A 16901-nucleotide genomic window follows, 5' to 3' on the forward strand; every position below is an offset into this window, starting at 1 on the left:
AAACATGATAACAGACAGAGGGGTGATATTAACAGTTTCAAGAAGTCAGAGTCTCCTCAGAAAGTCTGAAAATCCACAACACCAGTCAGGTCTGCAAGAATTTTTCTACAGCCAGGGCCTGGGGTGATGTTTTGAATGCCATGAAATTACTGAATATTAAAAAATTCACAAAATCTAATTGTATATGATATTAAATGCTAGCTTCAGAAAACACATAGATTAGTCACGGCTTATATATATATATATACATATAAATACCAAGATGTATGTTTAAAACTATATATATTTGAATATTATCTAAAAGAAGGAAAAATGCATCACTTTGTATCATGGATACCAAAATATAAAATTTACAAGGCTAATAGACACTTGGAAAAAAAGACAGATAAGCAGTAATTCTGCTTCCTCTATCCTACTCTGAAATCCATATATTTTCTGGATTCGAAATGAAGAAACTTCCCTAAAAGCTTATAAAAGTTACTTGTGTAAATAAAGAAAGATTTCTTGACCCATACCTTTTATATTTTTTAAGAAAGATACTTGATGAGTTGCTTTTCGTTAGTGAGAATGCCAGTTAAGAAAAGGCTGTAATGACTTCAACCCATTTATGTACCCTTCAACTCTCAATCTCAGAAGGATTTGGTTTTCAATATCTCCTCTTTTGTCTGCTGTATGGATTAACAAAGATGTTAATTCATTAAGTTAGGATTTCTACTGCACTGTATCCTGATGTTCCATCCTGCAATGAATTTTCCAATTCCAAACATCTTTCTGCCCAGCGGGATATGACACTATGCATACAGAGGTTATGTAGTTCCATGAATTTATCCCTGATTAGCAGAATATGCTGGAGCTAGGGATAAAAGAAATCAACATTCTGCCTGCTTAAAATAAGTAAAAGTAAGATTTGTGAAGTGTCAGGCGACAGAAATTGCAAATATCCAGAAACAACTGTTTGATTTGCAAGTTTTAGGTAGCCACAAATCAACTACCTGAAGAACTTCAAGGAGTCAGACTGTGACTGGCAGCTGAGAAAATTGCAATCAAGGTTTGGGCTAAACTTTATTAGCAGTGGAAGACCAAGCTAAATCAGAAAACAAGAGTTTTCTTTCCAGTTATTTTAAATAATTTTTACAATTGTTAAAAAATCTAAACATTATGCTAATAAAAACTTATGACTTTATGTGAAAATATTAAGAAGGAAATTTGTTAACTCTGATATGAGATTTTACGCATGAAATTTTGAAGGCTAGTCCTGGAAAGGACATCTCAGTTCTCATCACTGACAAGAAGTTAAAGATGTATTTGCCCCAGTTGCTCATCTGAAGCCAGAGCAATTGGTATTAATTGTTTCTTCTATTTTATAGAATTAATCGAGCTACAGGATTATTTCAGATAATTTATAACACTTTGACTCCATGACTGAGTGTATTGTATTTTACTGATTCAGACTAGGAGATGAGAAAAATCTGCTAAAGTATGCCACCTGGAAATTCCTCAGAAATACATTTGTGAAAGAATTCATCAGGTAAAGACTATTTTCTTCCATCAATATTTTAAAGCACTAAAATTTTTAAGAATATAAAAATAAAATTTGTTGAAAACATTGATCTTTATTTGGACAAAGAGAATTGGTTGTGACGAAGATTAGATCTTGGAGGACTTACTCCAATGGTAGTTAAAGAAAATCTGACTGATCTCATTTTTAAATGGCACACACAACACAAAAAAATCATGTCATGCCTTTGTACCTCACACACTTGGTTTACAACTTGTATCTGTGAAAGGGACAGAGGGTGTGCCTGTGCCCTATAACAATTCCAGGATTAAAGGACCTTGTACAACTGTAGAAGTTTATTGCAGTGATCTTTTTTCTAAAATGCCAGAGTTGTGGGAAGTTCAGTCAAGGGCTGGGCCAAGATTAAAAGAATGGACATGAGATATAGATGAGAAAAAGATAAAAGGGAAATTAATATTTATGAACACTAATATAGAGAAAAACAAGATCAGTAACTTGAGGGTATTAAATGTCTTCTATATACATTAATGGAAAATTTAGCTAGAAAAAAAAGGAGCAGAACTGGACAGATAATAATGTGGAGAAAATACAGTATCATAACTGAAAGCTCTTTGTAGCAAGGTATTAAAAGATGTATTTTATTTTAAAAAGACGTATAAGAAAAGCAAAGGAACTGTCATAGCCTTGTTGGTAAAAGAGGATTTATTAGACCCCATAAGAAGAGGCTGGGGAGAAACGTGTAATGGTGTTGAGTCATTATGTACTGAGCTTGGAGATGTTTCAGGCAGTAAACTGAATGTTACAGGCCACCTGACCAAAAAGAACAACTGGGCTGTGAAATGATCGAGCAAATGCAAAGAAGCATGTAAAAAGAGTAGAGTAATTGTAAGTCAGCAGTAACACAGGAAAAAGACAGGCAGTTACAATGAAATTGAGCAAACCTCAAGCTTATGCCTCCGTGGACAAAAATTTCAGGCAGAAAAAGGTTCATGAAATGGATTTTAATTTTTCTTTTTAAATATATTTGCCATTGAACTCTATTTTATTATCAGGATTCTCCACAAAGGAAAGGCAACTCAGAGGAAAACAACAGAGATTTAGCTTCTCTGATTTTCTTGTTTACAGTTAACAAGCTTGTATGATCATAAGGATATTCAGATCATATGAAAATTATTACATATAAACCCCCAATTTTAAATACTATGTCAGTGAAATGGATGACTTCTTCAGAAACATTCCATAAATAAAGAACTAAATATGGTTAAAGTTGTATGGTTGGACCTTTTCTAACAGGTAAGTTATTTTTAGTAAGAGCTAGTTTAGAGAAAATTTAGTTTTTATTCTGTGGAGCTCAAGAAGTTATTAAATTCAGTAATATGAATGAATGTCCAAGATCTGGGCCAAATCCAGCCTCCCTAGCCTCTTTTTCATTTACTCACTCAATCTGTCCAGGTTCAGTAGGTCAATAAATTCCAGTGGGACCCAGGCCAAGAATTTGGCTTAGAATGGATTAAGTTTCTAGGCAAATCTACAGATCATCCACACAACCTTTGCATCCAGAAAGGCTTGCACATGAGTGGTCGGCTGCAAGTGCCAGTAAATGCTTAAATAAAAAGCATATTGATAGCTACAGTCTGGTTAAAGAAGAAGTAAAGAAGCCAGCTTTGTGGGGTCTTTTTGCCAACAGAGAATGGGACTCTAAGGAACTCAATGTCTGCAGCCATTACCTCCCTTTAATGTAGCAGGAGGTCCCATGGCTTCATTCTTTCCCTTTCCATGCTATCTCCAGGCTGTCCACAGTCTGTTTCTCCTCACTTTTGCTTGGCTGAACCAACCCTTGACATCAGTCAGAGGCAGCAATTCAGCTAGCCATAATATTTAACTCATGATTGATATATATGAGGCAGAAGTTACGAGTTTCCATCTCTGTATCATCTCTGTGGTCATCTACAGGGAAAAGATCTGCCATAAGAGGAAGAGAACATTTAGGGCTGTAATGTTCTGATGCATTCTGTCATGCAGCAGAAGGCATGAAGGCATATGCAACCCTGAATTTCTGTGTAGGTTTGGGAGGATAACATTTACTATGTGCTGATAAGCACAGAAGTTATGATGGGAAAGACAGCAACTTGTGTAATATATTAAATGGCATAAAAATTTTAGACCAAGGCAGGGAGTATTCTAAGATACAACTAGCTCTCAGGTAGAAAAAACCTGAAAATAACTATCTTAATCTAGCAGCCACAAAAAAGTGATGTGAATTTGACATATATTATAAAAAACTTCTTACAGAAAAAACATAAATTGAAACTAAATTATAATTACCCTTTTAATATTAAATGGAGGCTTTAAATAAAAAAATTGTAAAACTACAATCAAATAGAATAACGAAGAGAAAAGAGACACTGAGACTGTGATTTTTTGGCTAGAAATCAATATAGTAGATATCAAAAGAGGCATATTATAATATGCTAGAAATATATATAATGCAGTTGTTGTTAAGCAGAGTTATAAAAGTCACCTACAAAGCAAATGCACATTAAGTATCAACTAAAGCAAGCTAAAATAGAAATCTGAACATGAAATGCTATCTCCAAAAGTTCTAAAATAATCCAGGAAGAAAAGGTAAGGTCACAGTACATAGATCAAAAGGCCTGAACATGTACATGAATTAAGCAAATTATTAATCATAATTACAGCTTCAACCACAGTTATCTCAAAAAAATTATGAGGTACAATTCTTACTTCAACCATCTTAGTGGTTATTCAGAACAGCTCACTGAATATTTAAGTAAAAGAACTGCAAACTCAAAGGTTATGGAGTAAAAGAACTCCAAACTCCTGCAAAATGGTAAAAGTCATTACTCGTAGTCACACAGAACTGTGCTATCATTTGTTGAAGCAGAATGGTAGTTCTTACTACCGTATTATTTCACATTCAAAGAGTGGCATTTTAATAAGAGTGAAAAAAATTATTTGATCTTCTCTATACACAAGTTGCAAACATCTTATGTAAGCCTTAACCCACTCACATGAATGCTGAAAGAAGAAAACTTAAAGAGGAAATGTTTGAATTTTGAATTTCTTTCCATGTTTGTTGTTAACTGTTGTCTTGGTTACTGATTTGACAGTACTGAAAGAATAAGTTTGTTCTGAACTGTGGAAGCACCTGGTACTATAAAAAAGTCAAAAAGCCTGAGGTCCATCAACTCATTCAAACTCTAGGGAAAGGAAAGGAGGAAAAGAAACAAGATGGAGAGGCAGAGGGAGAGGAGGGATGACAGCTCTGTAGATTTCACAATTTGATTGCTAATTAGAGGGCAACTGGAAGATGAAGGAGGAAACAAAGGGGGAACTTAGACATGACAGACCATAAACTCGATAGCCATTACATTTGTCATTAATGCTTGGGTTTTTTAGCGATGATGACTATATTAACATACAGGATATAATAAAAAGCATAGGTGAGTTGTAACACTATCCTTTGTCACTACTATGACTGTGACAATATACTGTGAATATAGACTTACCTTTGCTTTGCAGCAAATGATTGTTCAGTGTTTATGTTTGACTGTTCAATGTTTTTTATCAAACATCAACTACGAAACCATTTTCCCTTAGTTTAAAACATAGATTTCAACAGATTCTTTGAGGGGAGTTAGGGCTAGCATGCCAGATAAAGTTCTTTAGGAACCTAACAATGCTGTCAGAAAAGAACAGTAAATGAACAAGATTTAATGGGGATTTCAGAAGCAATGATTCATAATGACATGACAGACTTGCTTGTACCAGTAATCATGGAGTAAGAGACAGAGGTTAATATTTTCAGCACTCCATAACCATTTCAATTTCTGCAATGGCCAGGGCAGGAAGTTCATTTTCCAAGCTAAAGAGCAAGCAGCAGATACTCTAACTCATGCTGTTAACACATCTTGGGAATAACTACTCTTAAGATTAATGCCCACTGTTTAATTGAAGATCAGTTATCAATAGAAAACAGCATGATACAGATCTTTGACTCAGGTGAAATGCTTAATCCAATGTGTCATGGAGAAATGTTTAAATTTCAAGATGGCAAAGCTCTGCTCCAGACAGTTACCACCATGGGGAGCAATGAGGAGGAGAGCTGGAAGTGTATGCTGTCAACATCCAGTCTTCAAATGCTAAAAAAGACTTTCTGTGAAGCTCAGACAGCTCTGGCAGTAGCTCTAACTATTGACCATCTTCATTTAACATTACTGCTAAGTCTGTTTGAATTCAGAGATACAATTTGTTTCAGCAAAGCACATTAAGGAATGTGAGGGTCCCACACTCTCTGCCAGTGGGAGACGATGAGAGACCAGGAAATGCAAGAGTCCACCTCAGTTTATGTTCCAAATGTGCTTATTCAGGATTATGTCAAATGTGCTTTTCCACAGCAGTTTCCAGGAAATCAGTCTCTGACCAACTCCTGTGGAACAGAAGCCAAGCCCAAAGGACAAACCTGACAGTTTTTTTCCAGATGCCAGCTAGGAACAAACAGATTTCTCAGTCTCAGTCTCATTTCTAAGCAGTGCTATAGGACAGCATCACTGTGAAGGTGATAGCTACACAAATCAACCATAATCTCAATTCTTACTGAGGAACACCTTGGAGCCTTTTTATGTGATTTTTCTTCATATGCTCACTTCTTCCATCATCTCACTTCACCTCCTTCTCCAGTCATCTGCATACTACTGCCTCTTTTTTTTTTTTTTTTTTTTTTTTTTTTTTCCCCAAATACTTCTTTAAAATCTGCTTACTTTATGAAGTTCAGAAAAAGAGTTGCCAATCATTCCTTTCCAAATGCAGCTAGGCGTGAACAGGCATTTCTTTCATGCCATGGGCTTTCCCGGCTGGCCAAATATCTTTTTATGTACCAAATTCTCTACCTTCATTCTATTACTGTCTGAAACAGAGCTCAGTTATAACTACATATATGTAATTTAATAGTTCTTAAAGGAAACCAGGAAAATATTTGGCAATGTAAAATAAGGAGTAACAACTTCAGTTAGTGAAGTGCTTTTTAGCATGTTGTCACATACTTGTACACAACAGTATATGGATGTACCACTTAAAACATTACAGGTAAAGTTAAGGAATGCACTTTAGTAACACAGACTTTCTGAGATAGTTCAGTTCCATTGCTTGCAGGGTTGCTTTGCTGGTTTCTCACTCTCCTAAACAACAGCGGGCTGTAAAAGGGTGAATTACTACTTCTAACAAGGAGACATCCAGATAGCTCTGCTCTGTCAGTCCTCTCTCTGCTAAAATATTCAAGATACTCATAAGTCTGTACATTCACAATGAACAGTTCAAGTCCTTTGAATAACTTAAATATTTAGCAACCCCCAGAACAGAGTTCCAGATACAAAAAGTTATTTTCCTTACTTTTGGAGAAAATGATGCAACAGTGTGGACAATAAGGGGAAGTGTAACTATTCCCACCAAATGGCAATGCTGCTCCTCATGATTTGAAATACCTTGTGGACTCTACATTAACCGTCAGTGACAGAAGCCAAAAACTTTGTTTCACCTGTATCTAACTCGGAAAAGGTACCCCTTCTATTCAGATATGGATTTAGCCAAACTGATCTACACTTTTTCAATCCTGTGCTTGGATCAATCCAATTTGCTCTTCCTTGGTCTGACCCAGATGCCACTCCATAACCTACAGATGGTTCATTGTAGTGTATCCCATCTGTTAAATAAAACACAGTAATGAGAATACATCACTCCAATATTCCTCACTTCACTTTGGTTTCCATTCTAATCCTGAACACAGCTGAAGGTCCTGGTCCTTTCAGTGGTCCATGACAAAATTGTCTAAGAGAAGACCTCTTCATTCTGCTTCTCGCAGAAGATGGATACAACACAGCTTCCATGCCCAAAAGGTGTCAGATTCAAACTTGAATGTATGGAACATAGATCTCCCAGCTTCAGCACTCACTTCTACCACTCGTTGTTTGCTATGTTTAGTTTCTGATAAAAAGATTCATGTTTTCTTAAGGTAGCTTAGCTATCAATGAAAACACCACAGCAGTACATTCCTAAATAAAAAATTAATCACATTGTTAATAAATAGACGATCAAGACTTCAAGGAGAAATAGTTCTGTTTTGAAAGTCTTATCAAGTTTAGCCTACTAGGCTTCAGCACTACAGTACATACAGTAGATATTGTTCAAATAACCCTAATAATTTGAAGCAATAGCACAGAAATGTTAATGGTGCTCATGTATAAAGAAAATAATTTATATTTTACTGAAATTTGGGATTCCTTCAGGCATATAGTTATTTGAAATAAGTACAAGTTTGACAAATAAATCGTGTATACCTGGAAGAAAATTCTCCTCTGATAAGTCAGGGCAGTGCAAGACAATTTTTAGTTATTTTAGTAAGAAAAAAAAATCTAAAACCCAGCTTGTCCCTTAAGATAATATTTTTCTAAGAATATACTTTTTTATGGAGAAAAGTGGTCCTTTTTGCAGAAGAAGATGGATAATACCAACATTAGCCAGTTCTCGTTGTCAAATCTTGGCTTTCTTGAAATCAAGAGATTTTTGGCATTGAATTTTACTAAGCAAGATTTCAATGTCTGAAATTTAGAAGAGAGAAATTTTCATGCTTTATTGAATCTAATCGGTGATTGAAACTCTTTGTTTTGCTTGCCATTTATTCTCTACTTTTGTGAAACATGAGTTACAGAATAAGAAAAGGCTAACAAATGCTCTAGAACCAATCAATGTTATGAAATTAATAATAATACAAAATGAACATGTAAGCTTATGTAGTGTCTTTCATGTAGAAGTATCCCAAGGCACTTCATAACAGAAACTCAATAAGGAGTGCAAAAGTGCTTTGTCAGATAGGATAAGCCAGGGGAAAAGGGGAAATTAATTAAGCATGGATTTAAATTTCTCAGCCAACACAGCATTTAGACCTTGGTCAGAAAAGACAGTGGTTCCAATATCTGTATCCAGGGAACACAACAGACTATTTCAGTCTTTAATTCTTGAGGAATGTTCAATAGTTTTTCCCACAATAATATGGGGTATGGATAACAGAAATGCAGTCCAGTGGTTTGCATGTTCCAAAAGCAGTCCCTGCCTCTCTCCCTCTACTTTTTCATGGACAAGTAGATTCCTAAAAGCTGATCACCTGACTTGTATTCCAGTCACTTGACTGTGGAGATACCCAATATGGAATTTGGTACAGCAGAAATTAGAAATACCACCTTAAGGACTGGATAATACATTTCTGTGCTGTTTAGCTCAGTGTTTTGAAACCAGTGTGTGTTTCCTTGTGGAGAAAGTCCACATCTCTAGCAGAGTGGTCTGCTACACAGCAGTTCCTAAGGCAGCACGTATTTCACAGGAAAAAATAAGGTTGCTTGGGAAAAACTATAGCAATTGATAATACATAAATCACAGCTTCCCTGATGTTGCAGAAACTTGCACATCCTCTATTTTTCAAACATTTTTCTCTTAGGAACACATGGACATCCTTTTTTTGGATGGCTGCCTCTTCGGATTAATGCATCCTTCTGGTGCATAAATTACTGATGCACAGAGGAAAAAAGGAGAAGCACTAAATCTCAGGAAAACTGATACCATACAAAAAAAAAAATGAGATTCACAGTAGAGCTGATGAGTGACTCACCATGAATAATTTATCCAAAAAGTTACCTACACTTCTGTTCATGGAGTAGCTATAAGAAGCTTATAATTTCCTTAGTTTTATCATAAAATAAAACTTAAATATTGTATGTCTTCACTGCAAATAACTTCCTGTAAATATTTCATGTCCTATTTTAAATATATTGGGCATTTTTGGTTGATCAGATAAATCACCACAATGATGTTTCTGTTCCCTAGATGGATGAACACACTAGCACATATTTTGGATGCCTGCTGTGATTAAGCAAGCAGCTCAGTAACAGTGAAAAGTGACTGTAGAGAAAGAAGTTAATTTATAAAAAACTCTGAAGATCTTTCTGCAATTTTTTTTCAGTATTTACACTGAAGCTGTAGTGAATTGTAATTCTGATTGATACCTCTAGGAATTTGCAGGTACCTCAAAATATTTTCTTTCTTGAAGATTTGGTACAGAATAATCTGCCAGTCTTTCCAGAGTTTAATCTAAGCTTTTGGATCAGTTATAAGGATTTGGTATGTTGAAATTTTGCTAGAATATTTGCAGTCTGAAATATCCTTGTGTAGTTTTAGTTTTTGGGGGTTTTTTTTTGAGTGGACTGATGTTCTTTGTGCAAGTTTGAGAAATACTCCCTGCTCTTTCCATAAACTATGAAACCTCAACAAATACTTAAGGAAGAATGAGTCATTAGTGCAGTTAGCATTCATAGGAGTATACAGATCAGTTTTATAGAAGCCATCTAGTAAAATATATTAATATCTCTTATAATGTTCAGATATTGAAATACTACAATAGATATTGTAGGAAAAAGAAGACTGAAGATCTGAAGATTTATCAGGTATTTTGTTGTGTGCCTTGAAGACAAAGGCAACATACCAGAGTCCTTCCCACTTCACATTACTTTTGATTATGCATGCATAATTATTGCTAACATTTTGCTTTAATTTTTTGTATATCTAAAAAGTGAATCCACATAAATTATCCTTTTTCAGATCTGTGCTAAAGCCTTACAAAATACATTTGCTTGACTATTTTATAGCAGTAGCAGTGATATAAATTTTCAATATAATAAGAAAATAAACTGAAAAAATAAACAATGTAAGTTCTTACCTGAGCTCTTGAGCTATAGAGTCCACTTGAACTGTTAATAAAGCAGGAAGAATTAATTAGTTTACACTTCCAGACTTGTGCTTTCTGCAGCCTTGCACCTGCCTATCTGTAATGACAGAGGAGTGGCTATCAAAACACAGGTGGTTATTTCATGCTAACCACAGGATTGTAGCTACTAGTGACAAATGCTAAATTAACATGTAATTCTCACAGTTATTTTAGGATGCATGAAACCTGGAGTATGATGTCTAGTGGAAGAATAAGGAAATTTTTTTAAAAATTGAATTAAAAGATAAGTCGCTTGTTTTTGCTGAAAATAGAGATGCTGAAAATCTCATATTTTTCAGATTTTAAAACCAGTTTGGGAATTGTAAAGACTGGTATTCACAAATTCCTGCCCGCACAAGAGTATACAGCATACTGACAAGGCCAACAGGTGTCTCTAAGGATTACTCATATTGCAGAGGCAACTTTTGTTGTTTCCACTTCTGGGGGAAAATGTCTTGCTATATTAATTACTATAAGAGCGTATGAACATGTATAAAACATAGAGAAAAAAATCCTTAAGTTTTAAAATTGTGTTATAGCCTTTTGAGTGAAAGGGTGTGAAACTCCTATTTACTGCAACTAAAGTTTACTGTGCGGCCAAACTGTTTTTAAACTCATCCTCACCAAGAGAGGAGACATGCTCTAATGCTGAGGTGTGAATAACCTCCTATTCAGAGACTTTCCACATTCTCTGCTTGGTACCTTTGAAATATATATGAATGTTTATCTTAAATTCAGTGATCACCACTGAGGGTGCACCAAAGTTTGGTATGACAATGATTATGACCTTTGGGAAGGTTTCTCTGTATTTATCCCCTTATCTGCAGTCAGTCTGTTTGTACTTCAGTGCTCTTCCTCTGTCTTTCCCTGAGTGAAGTCTAAGACTTTTTGCCATTTTGATCATTTGAAAATAGAGAAGTAATGCCAACCACTCTAATTTTTCATTCTGACCATAACTTGAACCTGAAGGGACAATTATTAACAATTCAACTTAGTGAGTTGTGACAACGAATAGAAGTAGTCTGTTTTAGACTCAATCCTGAGAATGCACAATTCTCATTACAATCAAAGTGAAGGATGAGTGCTTTGTGTGCCTCTGAACATAGTCATAAGCAAAAAATATTCATAGGGTAGGCAAAACTTTGACATTTTAATTTTTAGGTATATCCATTTTTCACTTGTTACCAAGAGTCACAAAAAGTGTTATGAATTAAAATAAAAGTTATTTTCCTGGATGGGTTGTACTGCTAGTCAATCATGTTTTCCAGATGTTGAGATCATTAAGGGCCTGTTTATCTCTCAGTAGTGCATTTCCATCTGTTCCTTACAAAAAGAGAGTAATATCTGGGAAATACAAGTATGTCAGAACTTTGCCAATGGAAACATGAGCACCAATACTCCAAAAAACCCCACAAGGTTCTCTTCTGCACATACACCTGCAGCTTTTGATTAAAGAAAATTTACTTAAAGAAAATATTAAAGAAAATTATAGATAATTAATGGCAATAGACATAAAAACATTCAGTTGGCTGGGACAAAGTTTTGATATACTATTTTTAAAGCATCCAATTATGTGTGTCAACTCTAGTCACTGCGGAAAATAATTTTGAGGTTTTTTAGGGTTGGTTTTTTTTTCTTTCTTTCTTTTTTTTTTTTTTTCTTTTTGGTTAGTTCTATTTTTGTCTGTTTGGTTGGTTTTTCAAGTAATAAAAATCGTAGCCTTTATTTTCTTTGAAAAATAAACTCAAGGATAATGGCATCAGTAGAGTTTTTTGGCTTTTTTTCATACCATAGCCAATAATATCGTGCCTTTAATGCCAGCAGTCTGTGTCCTGCCTTGATTAAAACTGCAGCTGTAAGGAAGCTACAGAGTCCTCTCCCTGCCCACTAAGGACTGTGCAGAGGAACTATGATATTTCATGGAGGTCTGGGCACAGGGTCGTGGAGCGTGCTTGCTAACTCACCCTTGGTTTCCTTTGGAGCGTGTGCGCAGCTTTTTATTTTCCCCATCTGCATCCATCTGTAATATTACACAAGGTCTTTAATTCATACCTTTTGCCATTGAGAAAAAAAAAAAATACTCCAATGGTTTGGGGTTTTTTTTTTTTCACATTTCCAAAGGCTAGACAGTAATAGAAAAAAAAGAATAATCATGCCTTATTAATCTTGTCAAAGAGATAAAAAAGCCATCTGTGAATATCTAGTAAATACTAGGAGATACCTTTAATGATGCAGATTGGGTTTAATAAAGCGATGGTTATGAGTGACTCTGTGAGGTTTAATGATGAGGTCTACAGGTGTTAGCTGAAGGCGTAAGGTTAGAAAGAGTATGCGCATGAGTGCGCTTTCAGCATCCACCTCCTGAATTAAAAGATCCCAGAATTCTGCCATGGCTACAGGAACTCTGCATTTTTATTGTAATTGAGGCATAGCTCTATAGGTGTGTTGGAACCTGCTTTTTTGACAACTTCATCCTCAAAACATGAAACTTCTTGCTTGACAGTGCGATAACTTCACATATACAGCTTTGAAATTCTTCAACACGTAAGAAACTATTAAGTGTTTTGCTTAAAGAGACAGTGAGGTACAGATTAGATAAGGATTTAGTTTGGGAGATTGCAGTGTCCAGATTTGTATTTTACATTTGAAAAAAACCTAAACCCTGACATTTCAAAAGTCCAGATTCTCCCCAGAAGTCAGCTCCTGTCATAAGTTTTCTAATGGAAATAGGAGAGTCCTTTCAAGATCAGCTCTTCTCACTACACTCTTGCTACATCTAAACCCAAACTGGAAGATGCACCTTCTGGTCTTGGACATGGCCCAGACACATAATTATAGGGGCAGGCTTTCAATCCATGGATTTTATTGCAAACCCCTGAAATTCAAAGGGATTAAGATTTCATATTGTGGTGTGGAGAACTGCAGTGACATATAGTAGATTGTACAGTGATGCAATTTTCACCATGTCCAGGGAGGCAAACTCCTTTCTCAAAACCACACTTACTTTTTACATAAGGAAGACTCTATCACCAGGAATTTTTGTCTAAGAAAAATGTTGGGAACTATGGAATTTTTCTACAGTCTCTGAGGGAACTTTGCTATCTGTCCTTTGAATCTCGCTTTCCCTGTTTGTAAAATGGTGATGATAAAATATATTGTAAATGAAGCAACTCCCATGGGCTTCTGCAGATCAGTTTGCAGACATCAGTGTCTGATTATAAAACTGTGTTGGTGGGTAGGTAGATTGGAGACCAGAAGTTCCCAGGCATCTCCCTCTGCAAAATGTCACAAGATAAATACTCATGTCACAGAGATCCTGTCTATTATTTCACTTTTTCTTTCTGAGGATCAGCTGGACTACACTGAACTGAGGAAAGATGCAAGAAGTCCTGTTTGTGCCTTTTCTTTTTATAGAATTGAAGATCAGAGTATGTTTTATTTTTAGCACTATATGACTCAGACTACTGAGTTGTTTTGAGGTTTATCTGAAAGAACATTGTCGAATAGGACAAAAATTGACCTGAGAAATAAAAAGAGTAAAGTCAGCCTTTCTAGGGGATAAAAATAATTTCTCTAATTTCTTGGTGTTCATTTGTTTTTATATATGTTTGAACATTATAAGCAGCTATTGGAATCAAAATACCTATTTGAAGGAGAGGAACACAAACATTTGAAATGGGGAATGGACTTTCATGGACTTGAAAGAAGTGTAATTCTAAAACACAGGTTAGTGATGTCTGAAATGAAATATAAATTGATGGAAATGCACATCAAAGCCAGACAATGATACCTTTTCTCTGTTTAAATTTACATCTGATATTGATTATTAGCAGGGAAAAACATGAGTAACAGCCTTTACTTGTTACTATCCTTTAAAAGCTGGAGAACGAGTTTTTGCAATGTGACTGCAATGGTAATGGGCAAACATGGCTCTGTTCTCTGATGCTGAGTTGTGATTGAAGGCACTGACCTGCCATAGACTTATAATAGGGGAGCAGGTGTGGCAATGATGGACTTTAATTTCCTTTAATAAACCTTTTATGTGCCACACTTTTACTGCCATTCTATGCTCTCCAAGGTCCTGCACATAATAGGTTCATTACTTTTGATTACTATAGTCTATTGAGACAAACAACTCCAGAACACACTATATATTATGTTCAGTTAAACCAATATAGACTATTTATCCACTGTGCATTATTTCACCTGCAACTCTACAGACAAAATTAACAACAGCTCCTGTAAGCTAAAACTATTAAGACCACTGGTACTCCTTTGTCATCATTTCATAATAAATACCACACCAATCACAGTGCTGCTCTTTTAATTATGAAACAAAAAGTGCCCACTGCTTCTACTGAACGGCAGTTACTTTGGTCTAAACAGCAGGTTGCATTGTGATGAATATTTAAAAACTGCACAAAGAGTGAAAAACGATGATAAAATCAATGCAGGTGATTTTTCAATTGATTATCTATCCTTTTAAAATTTCAAACTTTGAGATATCTTTTTATCAACTCAAATCTAAAATGTATAGGACAGTTTGTTCTGGTGCATACACATATCAAAATAATCACCATATTGCATAAAAGGCACATTAACTTACAAAATAGTCCTATGCATTAACTTAAAATACAAAAATAACAATAAGACTGAAATTTCTTAACTGTGTCAGCAAACAAACCTCTCTTGCTCAAAATTTAAATGTACTATCTTTGGTGTTTGGTCTCTTAGAGACTGGCTGATACTGATACAAAATGAACTAAGTCTCTCATTTCTGGTTTTAGTCTACATAGTGATGATTTTACATGAAATTACAGCAAAAGATGGTCAGCAAAAAGCATTCAAACTTTCTAATCACCCATGGACTATCAGAAGGATTAAATTCTGAGAAATTCTAGCCAACATTTTAGAGGTAGTTTTCCTGAAGGTGTTAATTTGAGACATACACTATTACTGTTGTGACTGTAAGGGTTGGGTGGATTCTGGAAGGTGCTTCAGGCTGTCAAAGCTGAGGGGTGGTCATCCTCACTCCCACTATGTATGATGTCTTGAGTCAAGAATCCATAAGAGGTAAATAGAATGGTCATGTCTGAAGAAAATCCTCTCACTATACTTCACTGGTAATTTTTTTAACCATCAGGACCATGGGGATAATAAAAGGTTTGCCAGGAAAATTTTATTGAGGGTTATAGTCCCATAATTTTTAAGGGCAAGCTGTACAAAAAAAAATGGCAAGTGAACAGTGGAACTAAGTCCACTTAATCTTTGTGGTTTATAGCTAGATTCTCTGATTTGATGGATTTTAAACTCATCTAAACATTTTCTTTTCAAAATTAGTTGAAGCTAGCTAATGGACTCTAAAGAAATTAGTGGGAAATACACAGTTAGAAACACAAGGGCAGAGGCGAAGCAGCTCTGCAGTCCCAAATCATTAAGCAAGTAGGCTAAGAAATAAATGCTTTCTGCTTCAGTTATACTTCATTTCTGTGATCTCAAAATTTACTGAAGATATTGATGTCAAATTCTTTTCTGAAAACACGTTTCAATAAATCCCTTGAGGTTTATGAATGCCCTCTGTCTGACTTTGTGAATTTCATTCTGGTCTTTTCTCCACTTTTCCTTCAATGTTGATTGAGATTTAAGTGTAGGTCAACAACTATATCGTAGAAAACTGACTGGAGTCGCTGACAATACCCCAAAATCTGCCTGGCTGAAAATGTAATAATTTGCTATTTAACTGCTACAGGGTATTCATGTTTCTCCAGATTAATTTACTGCTGCAATAGTATCAATCATACTTTCTGAACAAACTATTTCAGAGTTCCTGGCTGCAGGAACCAAATGGTACTTCTTTTGTTTGTACCATCCCACTGCAGTTAACAGACTCAAGAGCAGCACCTGGAAATACTTCCCTGAGTGAGAGAATCAGGATTTGGCTGTGAGTTTGGTTTTTTGTGTGCCTGGAATCTGTCTGTGCACATGTGCATGTACTGATGTTATAATAGGATCCAAGAATACGACTAACAGCTGAAAATAGGGCATGTGCAGTAAATTATAATAATGACAATAATAATAGTAACTATTCCAGTTTACTTAGGCATTTTAAAATTTGAATTTCAGAAACTAAATTGAAACTACTATCTGGGTAGGATAGTTTCACAGCACATTACTCTGAAATAAACTATGACTTAGGGAAACCAATGCTGCTGACATAAGTAAAAAAGAAATGCATCTCCTGGAAAGAGCTCATGTAAGAGCTATACACCTCGTAATTTCCATTGTAATCTTCACACAAGCATGACTTTCCCGGAGTGAGTTTCACACTGCTGGAGTGTCAGTCTGTTTCCTTTTATCTAATTAGCTAGAGGAATAGAAATTGCCAGTTTATCTAGAGATATAAGTTTTATCATTGCACTGTGAGTTTCTGACTTAATGTTTTAACTGATTTCCAAAATTAAATTTGAGGAATCATTTCACTAGGACAAAATTTACCCGATTTTAGAGATCTGGAAAAATAATAACTTTTCCCTATTATTTTTAATTTGTGAA

The 16901-nt window shown here is 35.3% G+C and overlaps 1 protein-coding gene across 1 annotated transcript in view; it reads right to left on the minus strand.

Annotated features, from left to right (window-relative positions):
• ST18 (ST18 C2H2C-type zinc finger transcription factor) overlaps positions 1-10327 on the minus strand; it is a 67113-nt gene extending 56786 nt beyond the window's left edge. Inside the window, exon 1 of the mRNA XM_066330975.1 lies at positions 10302-10327. The gene's annotated coding sequence lies outside the window, so the exon portion shown is untranslated. The remainder of the gene's footprint in view (positions 1-10301) is intronic.
• Positions 10328-16901: the final 6574 nt, after the last annotated feature.

The sequence above is a fragment of the Sylvia atricapilla genome, chromosome 1, assembly GCF_009819655.1.
Source record: "Sylvia atricapilla isolate bSylAtr1 chromosome 1, bSylAtr1.pri, whole genome shotgun sequence".
Lineage (NCBI taxonomy): Eukaryota > Metazoa > Chordata > Aves > Passeriformes > Sylviidae > Sylvia > Sylvia atricapilla.